At 43.1% G+C, this 17,009-nt stretch overlaps 1 protein-coding gene across 1 annotated transcript in view; it reads right to left on the bottom strand.

Moving 5' to 3' along the window:
• snap25a (synaptosome associated protein 25a) overlaps positions 1-15,678 on the bottom strand; it is a 35,132-nt gene extending 19,454 nt beyond the window's left edge. The window contains exon 1 of the mRNA XM_041958630.1: positions 15,546-15,678. The gene's annotated coding sequence lies outside the window, so the exon portion shown is untranslated. The remainder of the gene's footprint in view (positions 1-15,545) is intronic.
• Between the last annotated feature and the right edge of the window lie 1,331 nt (positions 15,679-17,009).

Below are 17,009 nucleotides of genomic sequence, written 5' to 3'. Positions count from 1 at the left end.
TTCAGTTTACATACATCCATCATCATGGTGAGCAAGGTGATACACTCCTCTCCACCTACTGGCTTCAGGATAACAGCAGCAGCTAAAAGCTGAAGGTACAAAATCTAAAATACACTCCAGAGGATGAAAAGCACAGCAACAAAAGGGCCAAATGAAATTGATCAAAAGTCATACAATGAATAAAATCAAACCAAGAGGTATTGGGAGCATCTGTCCTCCAACTCTCTGTTTATTCTTGCAGGCTGTACAATGGAGGATTAGGAAGCTGCAGCGGCAGCGTTTGTTTGCTGGGGAATGAATGGGACGGGAGCAGGCAGCGGATGTTTGCGGAGGAATGCCAGTCTCAGGCAGGGCTGCCTGGGATTTTGGAGGATTAGCCACAGAGAGACATAAACAGCCTGTTAGCCCTGTAGCTGTGATCCTCTTCTCCCCTCTGCAGGTCATGAGAGGCTGCTATCACAAGCCAAACAGTTGGGCATCTCCAGATGTAGGATTACTGGGAGCTAACTCCAAAGATGATCATGAAACAACTTGTCATGTGCCAGATGAGTTAGTGATTATCAGTGGATGTGGCTACAAGACATTCTTACAAATTAGCATCCAAGCTGTTTAAACCCATTAAGGATCAAATATAATTCCTGTCCATAGTTATTTTGCTTAAACTGCTACAATAATGGACTTTACTGATCAGGCTGGAATAATGATGCATCACTGGCTGTTGGGTTGAAATATATTTTCATGCACATCCTCAGAGAAACAAAAAGGCTTTAAAAAAAGCTTTGATCAGTGATATTTTGATAGTAGCGCCAAGTCTATAGAGAATCAACACCAAACTGCAGCTCTACAAAGGGTTTCGGATGGTTCGGCTCATTATTTTGGAGGGTCACGGCTCTCATTCCCTCACCAATTTCAAACAAAGTTGAGACAAGCCGATCGTGTACTCAGACTCAGATGTTTTTTTTATTTCTATATATTCTTTATTTTATCATTTTTAGGAGGCAGTGTCGGGATTTATATTTGACAGGGGGGCAAGAGTGAGAATGTGATTTTCTTTCTGCCCTCTAATGGTCTAATATTACTGAGTGGAGCTTTAAATTGAGCGATTAGGAATGAAGACTGTACAAAAATATATTCCACCTTCGGTTCTATTTTCACTGGGCTCAAAGTTTTGTATAGTTTAAAGCAGCAATAATCATATATAATCAATATTTTCTTATTAACAATGGGTAGCATGACTACATGTTTGTGAAAGGTCTCGCTCATAGTGACACAGTCACTCAAACTATCACTACACACATCACTATCACGACAGCTCCTCAGCTGTACGGGGAGTTTTGGCATGTTTCAGCTCCGTTTGGTTTGGCTACTGTCTTCACTCTCATCGTTCTCATCAGCGTAGTTTCCAGCAACAGCAGGCAGCTGTCTTCAATAAAAAAGCTCTTAAAACATTTAAGTTTTATTAGGTGATAATATGCAACTCATGTTTAAAGTTTGTTTCTGCTGCCCCCAAGTGGACAAAAAAAATAAGTTTACAAGACCCAAGTATTAAGTAGTAATGAAGACAATGGATGGATGGATGGATGAAAGTATTAAACACCGGGTCATAAATCAAAGGGTACCAGTCTTTGGGCCTCTCTATGCACAGACAACTGTGTGAGTGAAGGGGGGAATGTGAGAACCGGGAGAGGAACTATAGGTTAGATCATTGGTGTACATCAGATGATCTCCAGTAACCGTTCTCCTGAAGTTACAATCATCCAGATCCACTCTGAAAACAGCCTCCCTGGCAAGACATTTAAAGGCAATACACCAGACTTACTTTATAGAATCAATGTTTTAAAGTAATCAAATGTCTTTAAAAGACCACTATTTCTTGTAATGCAAAAACCTAACTGAGACCGAAATGGCATTAACATGGAAAAACCTCTTACAATAAGTTAACCACAGTGAAATTCTCTTCACTGATCATTACAACGAAAAACAGTCTAAACCTTAAGCCCAAAGCAAGATGCAAGGTAGACGAATCAAGTCAGGAGCGAGAGTGTGTGTATGATCTTGGACAGATGGCTTCGTCCCACCCGGACATGTCTCATCATGGTGACTGAGTGAGCAGTCTGGTTGATAATCTGCATCGGCGGTCCCGCTGTACCCTCTGTGTGTGCCTCACCCACTGGTGTGTCCAGAGATGTTTACAACAACATCGGCCACATACACGGAATATGAAGCCATTTTTTACTGCCGTGGCAACGTCGCAGCGCCTCATGGTCTGAATCATTAAAGCGTCCCTGGGTGGTATACAGATTCATCTGCATTCATCTCCATGGATGGATTCAGTCACGAATACGTCCTCAGATCAACAGCTGCATCATAATGATTAAGTCCTGCACTGTTTATAGGCTCTTGTTTATTACAGCATTTATTCAGAGGCCACTTTATATAACCAAACGAGAGAAAACTGCTGACACACACCAAGATCCTCGCACTGCAGACGATATGTGCATGTTGAATGGGACACAGTCATGTTTATGTATCGTGTTTTTTCCATCTCTCTCTGCTCCGATGTCTCAGATTTGTCTCTCTCTCCCCCGTCTCCGCGCTGTCCTGCATCCCTCCACTGCAGCGGCGGCCATGTTAGGTTATATAAACCTCCAACCGGACTGTGCAGTGCTTGATGTCTGAATCGAGTCAGATCTTCAGAACGACTCGCTGAAGGAAGAGAGGGCATCATCGCCTGCCTGTCCGGTTACATAAGCAAATTCAGACAATTAAGTTTTAACGGGCTACACTGACCTTTTATTTTACGTCTTAATTACAAGCTTCACATTGTGCATCTTAGCCGCCCTCAGCACTGCCTGATTCAGCCCTGGAACAAGGTCACCATCAGGCTTTCTCAAGGATAGATGCAAAGTACTGCTGGAGGAGGCATCATGTAATAAAATGCATTTATAATCAATGCATGAATTAGTGTGGATTACAGTTCAAGTGAAGAATTAATGTAAAAAACGACCAGTGCATGTAGGCTCAGGATAGACGTTTTGTGTTTGAGTAGCGGTGGAAACAACTGGTGACTAGAAAAGAATTGTTGAAAAGCTTATTCAATCATTCATTGCACAAATGTATCGAATGAAAATAAAATTTGGCTGATTGTGTTCAGTTCCTCAATCTTAAACTTTGAAATTCAGACTCAAGGTTCATTCTGAGCGTTCGGCCAAATCCCAAAGACTTCCTCTGTGAGTGACCTGTTCCGTACCTAGGTCATGTGATGTCACCTAAGCAATTTCCATTCGCTGAAGAGGACTATGGGATATAGTCAAAAGCTATGGAAAAAGCTAAGTAACTGAACTGGCTTTTGTTTATCATTAGCTATTTTGTAAGTCACTGGAATAATGTGATAAACTTTCTGGTCATTTTACATATGGTACTGTAAAAATTGTTCTCTCCTCTAGTAAATTTGTTCATTTAACCATTTTTATGCCCACACAGGGAGCTCTGTGCACAAACCTACAGCCCAGAGGAATCTCTCATACACAAACTATGGTCAGTTTAAACACAATGTCATTTTAAACGAGACTGTATCTGAGCTCATCACTTCAGGCTGATCAACACCCAGAAGGTAAGAAATGAGGCAATTGTACCAATTCTGGCTTTTTTTGTCCACACCAACTCATGTAATGTTGTTATTTCAGGTCCCATACAGCAATATGAGTAACTACGTATTAATACACGGAGCAACTTGCTGTAGAGTTTAATGTCAATGAGAGATTACAGGGATCAAACTGATGACCTTTGAGGTTGCTGTAGCTGGTCAGTGTGATGTGTTTTAGCAGACTGACTTAGCAAAGTCAGCAGCTAATAGTTTGCTTCCACTGAGCAGACGAATATGTGCCTTTAAGTATGAGCACACATGTTGTTTTATGTGAAGCAATGAAGTAAAATGGATTATTTGTTAAGATAATATTATTGCGGCTGTAATGCTAATTGCATTAGCATGTTAATGATAATTTCCATTATGTGTTAGTATCGAGCAAACAGACTAAGTGCTAGTTAATTATATATATATATATATATATATATATATATATATACACACAATCAATTCAGGAATTGCTAAAAAAGACTCATAGCTAATAGCTATGTTGTTTATTTCGAACAAATCCATGTTTGTGTGTCTGCCACTGTGTGTTAATCCATGTCATCACACACTGCCCTGACGCTGACATTTATGGCAGGAAATAGTAACCACTTTGACCCTTTGACCCCAAGTCAAAACAAAAGCAATAAAGACGGAGAACCGGAACGCTCACGGCCAAAAATCAACCTCTCAGTTATTAAAATTACACAACTAGACTATAGCACGGAGCACTAAACACATAAACCCATCTAAGTACTGTATAAGCAGGCATATATACACACTTAATTACATGGTGCCAAAGACTGTGGCAGAGTAAGAGGCTGATTTGCAGAATGATTTAATTTATGGCACTAAAAAAAGATGCTATAAAATGTGATGTATGACAAACATGGCAGCTATCACATGTTTAAAGTCCACTACTGGAGTAAGACCAGACACCACACATCTATCAACAGTATTTGGAATAATTGGAAGAGGAATAAAAACAGATAAAAACCTTCATTTATACGCTGTACAACACCCAATGTCGCAAGAAATAACACTGAACATGCAATAGAACGTCCATTTCTCCAGCTCTATGTCCATCCATCATGTGTTTACTACCATAAGACTGACACCTCAGTGTAATCACCATGGGAACAATAACCAAGATATGAAGATGCTCTTATTTCCATTCTCTACACATTCCACCCCGGGGCATATTTCATACGCTGTCCAATCACATTGTACCTGGAGAAGATCACAAGCCCCGACCAACTGCTCCACCCTCGCTTCTTTAATATCGTTCCTTTCCTCTGTCCTTCATTTCCTCTGCTCTGTCTTTCCTTTTTTCTTTTTTCTTTGTAAAAAGAGGACACTGGACAACACCTGCATCTACCAGTGACTCAACCTCCCAATAGGATTACTGAATATTGTAGTGTCGTATGTATCATCCAGGTTTACAAAATGCAAATGCAACTTATAGATAAGTTGGAAAAAATCAAGGCTACTTTTGTAAATGTTGTGCCTTTAGTCCTTTTTATGGTCTATTTTTATCTGAATACTTACTGGAAATATGTGAAGGTTGTAAGACAGACTTCATATGTGACAGAACCTGACCATGACGGTAGGAGACTGTGGAGCTTTGATGTGGCTTGTGGCACAACAGACAACAGATCTTTGTTTTTCACTGTTCCACACACATCAAGTTGGATGTGTGCGTCTCTCTCTTCTCTTGCTCTAAGCGTGTGCGCGCCGGCTGCCATTTTGTTCGCTTTCCAGTTTCGGTTTCGGACGCTCCCTCTCCGTCCCTGCATCAAACGCCTCTCTCTGTCTTTCTGAATGAAAGATCTTTGACGGAACTGTTGGGCTGAAATGTCTGATGAATGTTTCACTGCACATGAAATAATTGTGAGACGTCACTCGAGTGTGACTGATGCAGTTTGTCACAGGTTTAAAAAATATCTATCAAGCCGACAGAGATGAAACAGCGGCTCATTTTCTGCTCTGCTGCAAAAACTTGAGATGATGCACACAGATGCAGACACTGCTTTAACACTGCATTGTCCTACAATAACCTGATTTAAAGGTTATTTACAGGCCAGGCAGCTTGACGCTTTACTGTAGCACAGTAACAGATATGAGATTGATGTGAATTTACCTTGTAAAATGGTAATCTTGTAAGATAGAACACCTGAAATGTGAAGGTTACAACAGCTCTACACTTGGTACAGCTGTCATCGCTCCTTGCAGAAGACAGAAGTGACAAAAGCACTGATGAAATGGATCGAGTGGGTGTTCCTTTTTAAATGAACGTTGTTGAATTGTCATTTAACTAAAGATGAGACAGTAGATGCAAAATGGTGATCTAATGCTGTTAAACATTCCAGCCAAAAAACCTTCTGGGGCTCAAAAGAACAATCACTCTAAACCCTCTATCCTTTCTGTTCAGAGGTTTTAACACATTTGAACCATAACAATGAGATGACACTACCCTTCCAGGAACCACGGCCAGCCTGAATAATAACAGCAGTGATGTAACATTACACAACAAGCCCAAGTGTCACTACAGCTGGAGCTCTCTCTCCGCAGAGGAGCAAGCACTAAGTGCTGCGGCAACATCCCAGTGGCCCGCTCGACAAAGAATGCCATGCATTATTGACCTGAGAAGTCCAAGACCCCATCACTTATTCATCTGGCCCCACCATTTACAGCTCAGAAACACATGGCTAAAGAGCAGCGGGTGGAGGATCACAACAGTGTAGGCTACACACTTCAGACAGAGGAGAGCACTTCAAAAGAGACCGTTAAGGTGACGCACGTGACTTTTCTGTCATTGAGAGCAGCTACGCGGCTCATCAGACATTCAAATCTGGATCTGGCATGGAACCATCAGTCTACCACTCAATCAACAGAAAATGTGTTAAAAAGTACACTGATGATTGATTGTTTAATTTTTAGCCACGCTAGCGACATGGCTCTGGGCATGGAAGTGCCGGTTAGGTGGTTGGTCAGTCGGCCCAGTGTTGGCAAATGTTTGCATGCTAACACGCTAAACTAAAATGCTGCTGTGAGCATGTTAACATGCCAATGCTAGCTTTTAGTTCAAAGCACTGTGTTTAAGTACAGCCTCACAGAGCTGCTAGCATGACAGTAGAGTCTTTGTCTTGTTTTAGGAAAAGTGCCCAAAATTCACTGGTTCTAGCTTCTCAAATGTGAGATTTTGCTTTAATGTTTAACGATATTAAACTAAATATCTTGGATTTGGACTGTTGGTCAGACAAAACAAGCAGTATGAATATGTCAAATTGAGCTTTGCGAAAGTGCAATACACATTATACAGACTTTATGGACCAAACGATTATTGAAATAACTGAGAAAATAACTGAGATAACTGAGATGAACTGATAATGATCTTTAGTTGTATGTTGGAAAAACAATGCTTCTAAAGCCCATCACCACAAAAAAAGACCATATGTACACACACATATCAAAAACTAATCTGCATACAAACGGAAAATCACTCTGCATATCTGAATTATCGCAAATGAGAAAAATAATAGGTGATATGTGGTCAGAGCAATGTGCATTTTCAAAATAAACCGTCTAGAAATTATGCTAAACATACAGTATTAGACTGATGATTATTGCTCCCACAGGCTATGACATGATAACATCATGTTGTCATGATGGTTTGCATATAGAGCGAGAATATTTGCCTGAAATATGATGTTTTATTAGTGATGTTTTGCTGATCGGCCTTTTAGGACTCTAGTGTTAATAGGAAGAGAGAATAAAGCAGTTTGTTCAGTTGACCTGGGATAAAACTGAGAGACAGCTTTAGAAAATAAATGCATGTACGGACAAATTCCCGACTGTGTAATGACCGCTATAACCACTGGCTAGGCAAGGACCCCACATACTGTGCTCTCTATGTGCAGAGATACAAACACTCAAACATAATCTGTTCATAATATCCTGCAAGGCATGTTATACAACACGTAAGTAAATCATACAAGGCCGATCCTGTCCACGCCCCTGGCAGTTTACTAAGCTATTTACAGGGTAAAGCAGAAGAAGGAAGTCAGTGACTGTTGGTGCTGTGCACTGTGGTTTAAGAAGCTATTGCAGGTCTGATTGGTCCATAGCTTGATTAGTTTCTCATCATTATGGAAAGTGAATGTGGTTCTCGGATGCCAGAAGTTACAATTTACTGCTTTCTGGAAGTGTCAGGGCCAAATTACAGGACTCGTCAATGACGGGAAGTTACTCACTCAGTATTCCAGTCACACACCTTCCTCATGAACTCTATTCTTCCAGAGTGACCGCTCACTCTAAACAGCCTGAGGGATAGCCACATGATGACCCGTGTGTATGCTAATGTAAAAACTGCTTTACAGTTCATCCATTATCATGCAGCACCGAAGTAAAAGCAATGTCATCATCCTATTTATTATCTCTTGAGGGCGGCGTTGCCGCTGCTTTTGCTAATAGAGACCAGATACACTGAGGGTGAAGACAAGGCCTGGTGATTTAAGGCTGACCGCCCCCTCAGCCCTTTCCTTACTGGTCCTGAGCTGCATGGCTCCTTATCAGCCAGCATCCTGCCCCTCGGAAACAAGTGCAGAGCACAGCAGAAGGGACAATATATGAGGAGACAAGACAAGAACCAAGAACATCTCAGCGGTGCAGACTGAGATGTTTATTTTAAGCTAGCGTAGGAAGATTAGAAGAACAGAAAGTACAAATGCACAAGGATGGAAAAGAATAAAATGAGGCCGTAATTCAGTATGCACAGCAGACCACCTGTCACCTAATGCCCTTTAGCCCCATGCTAACAGTCACCTCTGTGGTCTCCATGGGTTAAAGGGGTTCTGCCTGCATCATCTGCCCACCCATTGGAGCACCCGCAGTCACATTTATTACAGATGACGTTTTGGTGGCTGGGGGGGCCGAGGAGATTTGACACTGACAAGCAAAACATGACAGGAAGGGGTGCTCATGGGCTGTTGGCAGTAAAGCTGAAAGGATAAAAAGTAGGATTGGGATCAGACGGGGTGGAGGGTTTGAGGGGATGGTGGTGAACATATGACCAACAATCAAACAAACAATTTCTGTACAGGCCTCTGCAGCCTGTTTTAAATTAGAAGCACAAGCGCTCGTGTTTTACGATGCAATAAACGTCAGGGCGGAGAGAGGCGAAGGCTCTCTGAGTGAAAAATACAGCAATGTCCTTTTTATATCTGCACGTTTGATGGAAACCCAGGCAGGAAACGATCAGGCCAGCACAGAGTGGAAAGGCAGAATTCCTGATGTTTTAGCGACACCACAGTAAGAGACCATCAAACTGTTATGTCCTAATCAATATTGATGTGTTTCATTAGCCCTTTGGTCACAGCTTGTTGGAATGGAGCATATTTGTACAGAAGGGGATTATCAAACAAGATGAAAGAATTCCAATCAGTGATCCCCAGAGGTTTAATTCTCAGTCCAACAGCAGGACGCATTCAATGCTGAACGAGTCTCTATTTCATCCATGATGATGGCCACTCCAGAGTCACGAAAGTGCCTGATAAATATTTGAGAAGTCATAAAAACAAAGACATTAAAAAGCAATTAAGTGCATCCAGAGGGTGAGAAATACCTTCTGACAAATTGCACTCATCAGAAAATAGCAAATTTCTTAAATCTGTCTGAGCCACTGAAGAACTGTACAATAAAGAGAATGTGAATATCTAATATGTTCACTTAACATGTTGTGTGCAGCACTGCATGTGAAAATTTAGCAATGCTGAAATGAACAAAGGGTTGTCCTGGAATGTAGTTGACTATCTACTACAGCTCATTTTACTTATCGATCAGTTGTTTGGCCCATCACACTTTGAGTCCAGTATGATGTCTTCTCTGGAATTTAGTCCAAAAAACAAAGATAATAATAATAATAATAATCATGATAATAAGGCATATTTAAAGATATTCAGTTTACTATCATAGATGACTTGGAACCAGTGAATTTTTGTCATTTTTTGCTTAAAAAATTACTTCAGTGATAGAAAAGAGAAATTAAAAGCACACTATGAAATTTGAATGGCCACAGTAAATGATGCAGAGGGCAATGATGACCTCCAGTGTGGCAACTCAGTCTAAAGCAATCAATAATACTCATACTCTGTGTTACCCATTTCAATACATTATCTGCATTATTGCTAATTCATAATGTGATGAATTAGGGATAAATTCTGAGCAGCTGAACAAAAAAACTGTACAGTAAAACACAAAATGTGAGAAAACTGACTGGTTTGATATCTATGTGGTGACTATGAAGCTAAAAACAAATTTGTAGCAAGATCAAATCAGATGCAAAATACATAATACATGACACTACGCATGGCATTATGCCCTATAATGCATGCAGCCTTCACACTGTAACGCAGTAATAGTGCATGTGTGCTGTATAAAGCAGTTTAAACGTAACACGCTCACATCAAATGAAAGAATCAGCCAAATGTGCAGTGTGTATCCTCAGTGTGTATCCTACACATGTCCTGCTGTTTAAGGTTCATACAAAAGCATTGCAGAGGCTAACCTGCACCAACAACCTCGGTCAGCTGCACTGCAGCATCATAAATCACCCAACCCAACGCACAGACCTACAGCAACAGTATCACCAAAAAAACACCACATGACACTCCGCTGACTCTTAAACGAAAACCGTCTCCACACTCCACACAGTGCCGTGTTTGCAGAAGACTGATACAGTCGTATTGTCCCTGCACCTGAGCACACAATGCCATGTAATGTAGAGGGCAGAGGACGTATTCATGTTGACCCGAGCAGATTAATTGGTGATTTTATGCCTCGGTGACGCTGGGACACGACGTCTATACATGCTTTTATTCTGGAGATAGACGTTGTGTATGGATGGTTTACAATAGAATACTGCGAGAGCCATGGCTAATGCTACAGTGAAAGTGATATGTTTGAAGCTACAGATCAATGTGAAACTAAAGCAGTCTGCGTCATATCCAACACACTCACACATACAAGTGGCTGCACTCCAAAATATCAGCTTGCAGTAGTAAGATCTGAGACCTGAGGCTTATGATGGGGCACACATTAGTAAAGGTATCTCTGATTTCTGGCAATCATCTGGAATTTATCTCCAGTATTCTGGATCGTTATAACAGGAGCACCAATCTGTATTTAGTCAGAAAGCATTCATAGTATTTGTTTAAATGATTTAACCTGGCAATCGCTGCAGTTTAGTTAGTCTGGCTCAAATTTATACTCTGCATGCTTCCATTTCTCTCCCGAAATTCCTCTCATTAATCAAAAGAATAATAATCTCACCCTGTGAGAGCGGGACAGAGGACAGATGGCAGAACGATGACAGTGCCTGACAGCGCAGTGGATCGGCCTCACAGATAACCGCCTCATAAATGTGTCTTTAAAAGGTAAAAAGATGGAGGAGGTTTTTGATTTTCACTTCCGAGGAAGCTTCAAACGCAAGAGCATCACTTGGGAGATAATAGTTGTCATATCACCCCAGTGAGTGGGTACAACTGAGGTAAGATAAATACAACTAAATTTAGAGAAGTCATGCTTGTGTGCGAGCGTCGAGAGGAGTCTTGACAACTATGCAGCTCATGTCTGTGACCTGTCCCCATTAATAACCATTTAACTACCCTACATAATGAAAGGAGACAATCCTATCAGCCCGCCAGCTTTTGAAAGACAACACCATCCCAAACATTTGCATTTGCATGGTGTGGTTTGGAGAGCAGTCTCTGTGCTTCGCCACAGCTTCGAGGCCTCGGTAGCAGCCATTTTGTTTCTGTGTTTTGTTCTGTGTCTCTGAGAAAGTGAGAAGTTGTCCCGTGAGGGCTGACCGGGCACAAAAAAGCTCAATCCTGACTTGCCATTTTTGCTGCTACTTAGCCGCTGCTATATATCTCCCACTCAGGTGGAAGAAATAACCACTCTTTTCCTTTCCCTTTAGATAACTTCAGACTGGATCTTCTTCTAAATCAGTGCTCTTCTTTTCTGCTTTACAGACAGGAACAGTTTGACATTTTGGGAAACATGCCTTTCACTTAGAGTTAGATGTGAAATCATCACCACTCTCATGTGTACTGTAAACATGAAGTTATCACCAGCAGCCTTCAGTATTTGTACTTTGGATGTTGTTGACCTTCAGTCAGAACCAGGCTAGCAGTTTCCCTCTGTTTCCAGTCTTTATGTTAAGCTAAGCTAACGGCTGCTGGTGGTAGTTTCATATTTAAGAGATAGATATGAGAGTGGTATCGACGTTCTCATCTAACTCGAGGCAAGACAGTCAATAAGCTTATTCTCTAAAATGTCAAAGTATTCCTTTAAGAAACGCTGACCTTTGTCAGTAGATTTATATGATCAGTGTATGTTTCTGTTATCTCTTTTACAGTTTTTTACTCTATTTAAAATAAGCTTTCAAAGTCTTGATCTCTGTAAAATACTTTATAGCTTATAAATATCAGAGGCTGACAGCCATGTTTTTTTTCAAGGCTAAAGCCATGTGGGAGACTTGTGATGTGCTCACCACCTGGCAAAATTCAAAAACAAAGCAAAAGACTCTCAAGTTCTTTATTCTATTTTTTTTTCCTGGGGCATAGTGACTTTGCACAGAGACAATAAAATATCCTGAAAAATAAATGACGTGTGCAAAAATTAGACACAGTCCCTGCTCAGACAGAACACTCACGTCTCCTCTGGCTCTGGACTATGAACCGAGAACGGGCATCTCTATTCATGAAAACAGAGAGAAGGAGCAGCGTACTCGACCACCACGGGGTATTATCTGGGACAGAGCTGCTAATGCGACGGCAGCAGAACAAGCTCTGCTGAATCCGTGAGGATGATTTTGTTTGTCATGCAGCTAAAACCTGAACTGCACAGTGACAGCGAGAAAGTACCACAGTAGGCATTTAGTTCACGCTCCCAATCTAGAGCACTTCAGAAAAGAGGGGGTGAGGCAGTGGTCTAACTGTTTGCTCAAGGGCACTTCAATAATGCCCTAGAGCAAAGAATTATGGGTGCTTCTCTCCTCTACTTCGAAGAGGTACGGTCCTTCTCTATCTCCAGTGAGATTGAGACCTAAATGTAAACTGCTTTTTGTGATTCTGCTCCTGGCATTGCTGGGTTGTCGGCCATCATGTAAAGTGAAACATGGCTTTTACTCCAAAAATGAGATAAAACACCTTTTCTTGCAAATCACTGCTAGCGTGAAAGATGAAACAATGCTGAAGCTGACTGATATGTGAGGACCTACAAAGATTATAGATAATTATCTAGTAAAAAGCCTTTTCCATTTTAGAGAAAGACCAAGAGAAATGATCCCTCGGGCTGCTTGTAGAGAGTTTAACTACGAATGTCAAATGTGACTGTCCTATTTTATTTAAGACTAATGTGAGAGGGTTTACAGAATGTGACTGTAGTATGAGGTTAATATGTAGTTGTTTCGATGTGGTAGACTTGAGGTGAGTTGTTGGTTTGGGCCTGTTAAGGACCTTTAAAACCACAAAAACTAGAAAAAATGAGAAATGGTCTGCATTTCTCTTCCTTTTTTTTTTTTTTTGAATAATTATGGCTTGCTTTTCACCTCTATCAGCTTGAGGCTACGCAGCCCCAAAAAGGAGCAGCTAGCCATAGGAAACAACTAAGACCTGTACCTGCACCAAAACACGCATTGCGCAGCCAGCCGGCCAGCTCAGTATTCGCCAGCGTCAATCACGGAGGCTTTCGCTGCATTTTCAGAACGCCACATTACCAAAGCACCCATGTGAAATGAACAGCCAGGGTCTTTCTGAGAAACAATCAGCGGATGGTGATGGTGTTGTGAGTCACCATTTGTCCACAGAGCAGCCCGTTCGCAGTGTATGCAGTATAGGCCTGACACCCCCTCCCACCACCACCACCACCCCCTCCCTGTTTCAATCTCTCTCCCTCTCTGCAGTCCAAACAGTGCAAGCCGCATAACGCGATATGGTATAGCGGTCATGGCAACTGGAGCATCCTTGGGGGCTTTATTGTGCTCTCGATATACTGTAGGCTATAATCTGCCATTGTCATGAATACATAGCTGTCAGTGTCCAAAGCCTGCAGGCTCTTCCTTTGATTCTGACTTCACAATAAATCCCGTTATTTTAAGCGTCATTACGAGGAATTTAAAGGAATGTGATTTGAGGGCATCTGTTGGTAAATGTAATCCTCGTGTCATAGTGCTCACATTTCCAGTGATGTGAAAAGCATTCAGTCAACCCTCAGGTGACAGCATCTGTCAGTGGCAATCAGCCAGGCAGCGCCTGGCCCCATGTGGTGATACAAAATGATTCCAGGTGCGCCAGAGATCAATATGACTTCAATATCTAATCTGCCGCATCGTCAAACCTCAGGATGACCAACAATCACGTCTCTATTCCCGCATCACGAGGCTAGGCTTCCTCTCGCAGCAGCCACGCTATTGTGCGCTGTGCGTGACAGGCGGCACAGGGGCGTCAATTCATCACACGAACCCCAGACAACCGCTTCTCACCAAAACGTCCACGCCGGCAGAAGGCGAGCACGCTCCCCAGCAGACGGGTTATTTCAATGTGCATTATGAACTGGAATTTGGAAAATCGTCACACACGCGCACGCGGGGACGAGACCGGTCTCGCCTGCTCCTGCGTGCTTTTGAAAGCATTCGTGCAGCACTCCAGAGGGGCACACGCTTGCGCATGTGGGGCGCTCGGACACCAAGTCAGCACCCGGCCGCTGTGCGCCATGCGCCAGCGCGTGCGGGGCTCATTGACAGTGGTGTGCGTCGCCTCGGAGACGGCGGGCTGAAAGGATGGATGGATTGAGGGGGGCGGGTGGAGGGAGGGGGGCGGGGTGTCATAGTGCGGGTTTCACCGCGGTCCTCCCCGGCGCTCTTCTCCCCGATTTCTCGCCTGACCCCCCCACCCCCCCACCTCCGCCCACTGTTATACCACCAGGATATTTCCGAGCTCCCTTTATGCCTCGGTCACGTACAGATCTGGTCGCTTGTGAGGCAAAGACACTGCGTAAAAAAAAAATAAAATAAACAAAAGGAAGCGACGCATTCATGGAGCTCGATCGTTCCCCCCTCCCTCCTGTTTATATCTGCTACCCTCCTCCCATCGCCCTCACCATGGCGCAGTTTACTACACAACATATTCTCTCCATCACCCACCGCAATCACCCTGACTGCTCTGCTCAAACCGGCGGGGGTGCTGTTTTTGTTTTTGCTTTTAGCTGACATGAGTGCGACAGACTGATTCATGATTCACAATCTTGCTGCGACATCGGCAGTCTACCTGCTGCCTCCATCAGCTTTGAGGTGGGAGACGAGGCTCGCGGTGGCTGATTCAATCACACTGATTTGTGACGAAAACAATCCCTCTCCAAAACGCTCAGGAACGACCCCGCACCTCGTTTACAGCGCGGCGTTTGGACATAAAATCGCCCTGCTGAGAGGTTCGTGTCACCTCCTCGGTGTGTTTTACCCTCTCCGCCGCTGTCCAAGGTGCTGAAACGCTGAAAAAACGCCCACATTGACTATACGCATTATAGCGCACCGCAGCCATCCTCTCAGCAATCCACTGCGCGCTCGAGATTTATCACCCGGGAGGTCACGCGCTGCCTTCTTCCCTCCATCCTTCCCATCTTTCACCCCTCTCTTCCCCCTAACAATGCTGCAAACCATCCGCTGCGTCCCCAAACGATAGGTGCAACCTATGTAACCTAAATGCGCGCTTGCATCAACATCGCTCAGAAAACAGAGGTCCAACGCTCACGTTTCACGAATAACAAACATCAGCCGCTTCAATGCACCAAAAGCAGTCCGCTTCAGAACCAGAACGTGATATAAAAAAGAAGCAGGAAATGTGTCGAGTCTTACCTGTGCCTGTTGTCGGTGCCCCGCAGTCAGAATGGGAGGAAATGTCTGCGTATATCAACAGCTAACCGATAGCAGCCTCTCTCTGTATATGACTGGGATGCTGCAAAGGCACTGCGCGTCGGCTGAGCCCTCCTCACTGCTTCTTCAATGGGGGGGAAGGCAGCGCAGCTCTCCTCAAAGATGGCGGACGCTTTTGACGTCAGCAGCAGCTTTTAATAGATATCTGTCAGAGAGGGAGAGAGAGAGAGAGACTTCAAAAAGTCTTTGTTATAGCGGGCAGCTGCACGGATGGCCGCTGAATATTTGAGATGTTTTGAAATGCTACTGTTGGATGTGTTATATCTCACCACGGGCATGTCAGATACTGATTATACACAGATCCACTAGTTTATGCAGGATCATCCTGGTTTGAGACATCTCACTCTCACCACTTCACGCCCCACATTTTCACAGGGTATTTGTTTGAGCCTCTGAATCCTAGCAGGTGTTAATTGATTGTGGCAGCAGAATAAAATGCGGCCATGTTAAGCTACCCTTGCGCTGTCACTGTTCACAAAGTTGGTCTCCTGTGGATTGTTATGGGAACTTCTTCAAAGCAAAGCAATCTGACCGGTCATCCGACCAGGACTTCACTGGTTGGCATGACACCGTCTGTGGTAAAGCTCCTGCGTGGCGACTGATTTGTGCTCATTAGGAGTATGGGGATATGGACCACTAAAACATAACATGTACTGTGTATATGTGGCGGGTCCTGTTTTAAAACCTGATTCTGGTCTCTATGTTTTCAGACCTCTGTTGTTTCGGTTGATAGTGCTTACATGGTGCCTATTCATAAAACATGTGTTTAATCAAATGACCACTCAGCTAACCTGGAGGCATGTAGTAGCCCAGCACAGAAAACTACATACTTCAGAGAGAGTGGGAGGAATAGAGGTCCAGCAGCTCATTTATGCCCTGGGCCCCCCATCTGTCTGCGGTGGTAACCATGGAGCTGGTTAGTGATTTCATGCTTTCTCAAGAAAGCACAAAACGTAAAGAAATGTAGACAGTGTGCATATTGGAGGTGGTTGTATAGGTCCTCATGACCTCGAGGACAGTTTTGTCATTCTCAGGTTTATAGTGAGATAAAATATATTAAAAATATTTCAAGGCCTGTTGTGAACAGCAGATCCTTCCATGGGTAAATGATTCACTACCAAGGTTTTTAAAATATAACCTTGATGCTATTGATTTTCTCATTATTAACAACCCCCATGAAAAGACCACTAACTAAGTACTGTGTGGGTCACATTCCTGTGAGCCACAGAGCTCCATTGTTGTCCAAAAACTTGCAATAATACAACACATCAATAAGACCCTGTTGTACTGGGTGTCATGTTCCTCTGTTACAATGAACATGGGCAATGTAGTTTATTTTGAGTCAGTCCCACAACCATTGTCCTGCTGCAGTAAATACTCATTGTA

This window comes from Chelmon rostratus, chromosome 18, assembly GCF_017976325.1.
Source record: "Chelmon rostratus isolate fCheRos1 chromosome 18, fCheRos1.pri, whole genome shotgun sequence".
Taxonomy (NCBI): Eukaryota; Metazoa; Chordata; class Actinopteri; order Chaetodontiformes; family Chaetodontidae; genus Chelmon; species Chelmon rostratus.
The sequence above is the reverse complement of the archived record's forward strand: the minus strand, read 5'-3'. Positions and strand labels throughout refer to the sequence as shown.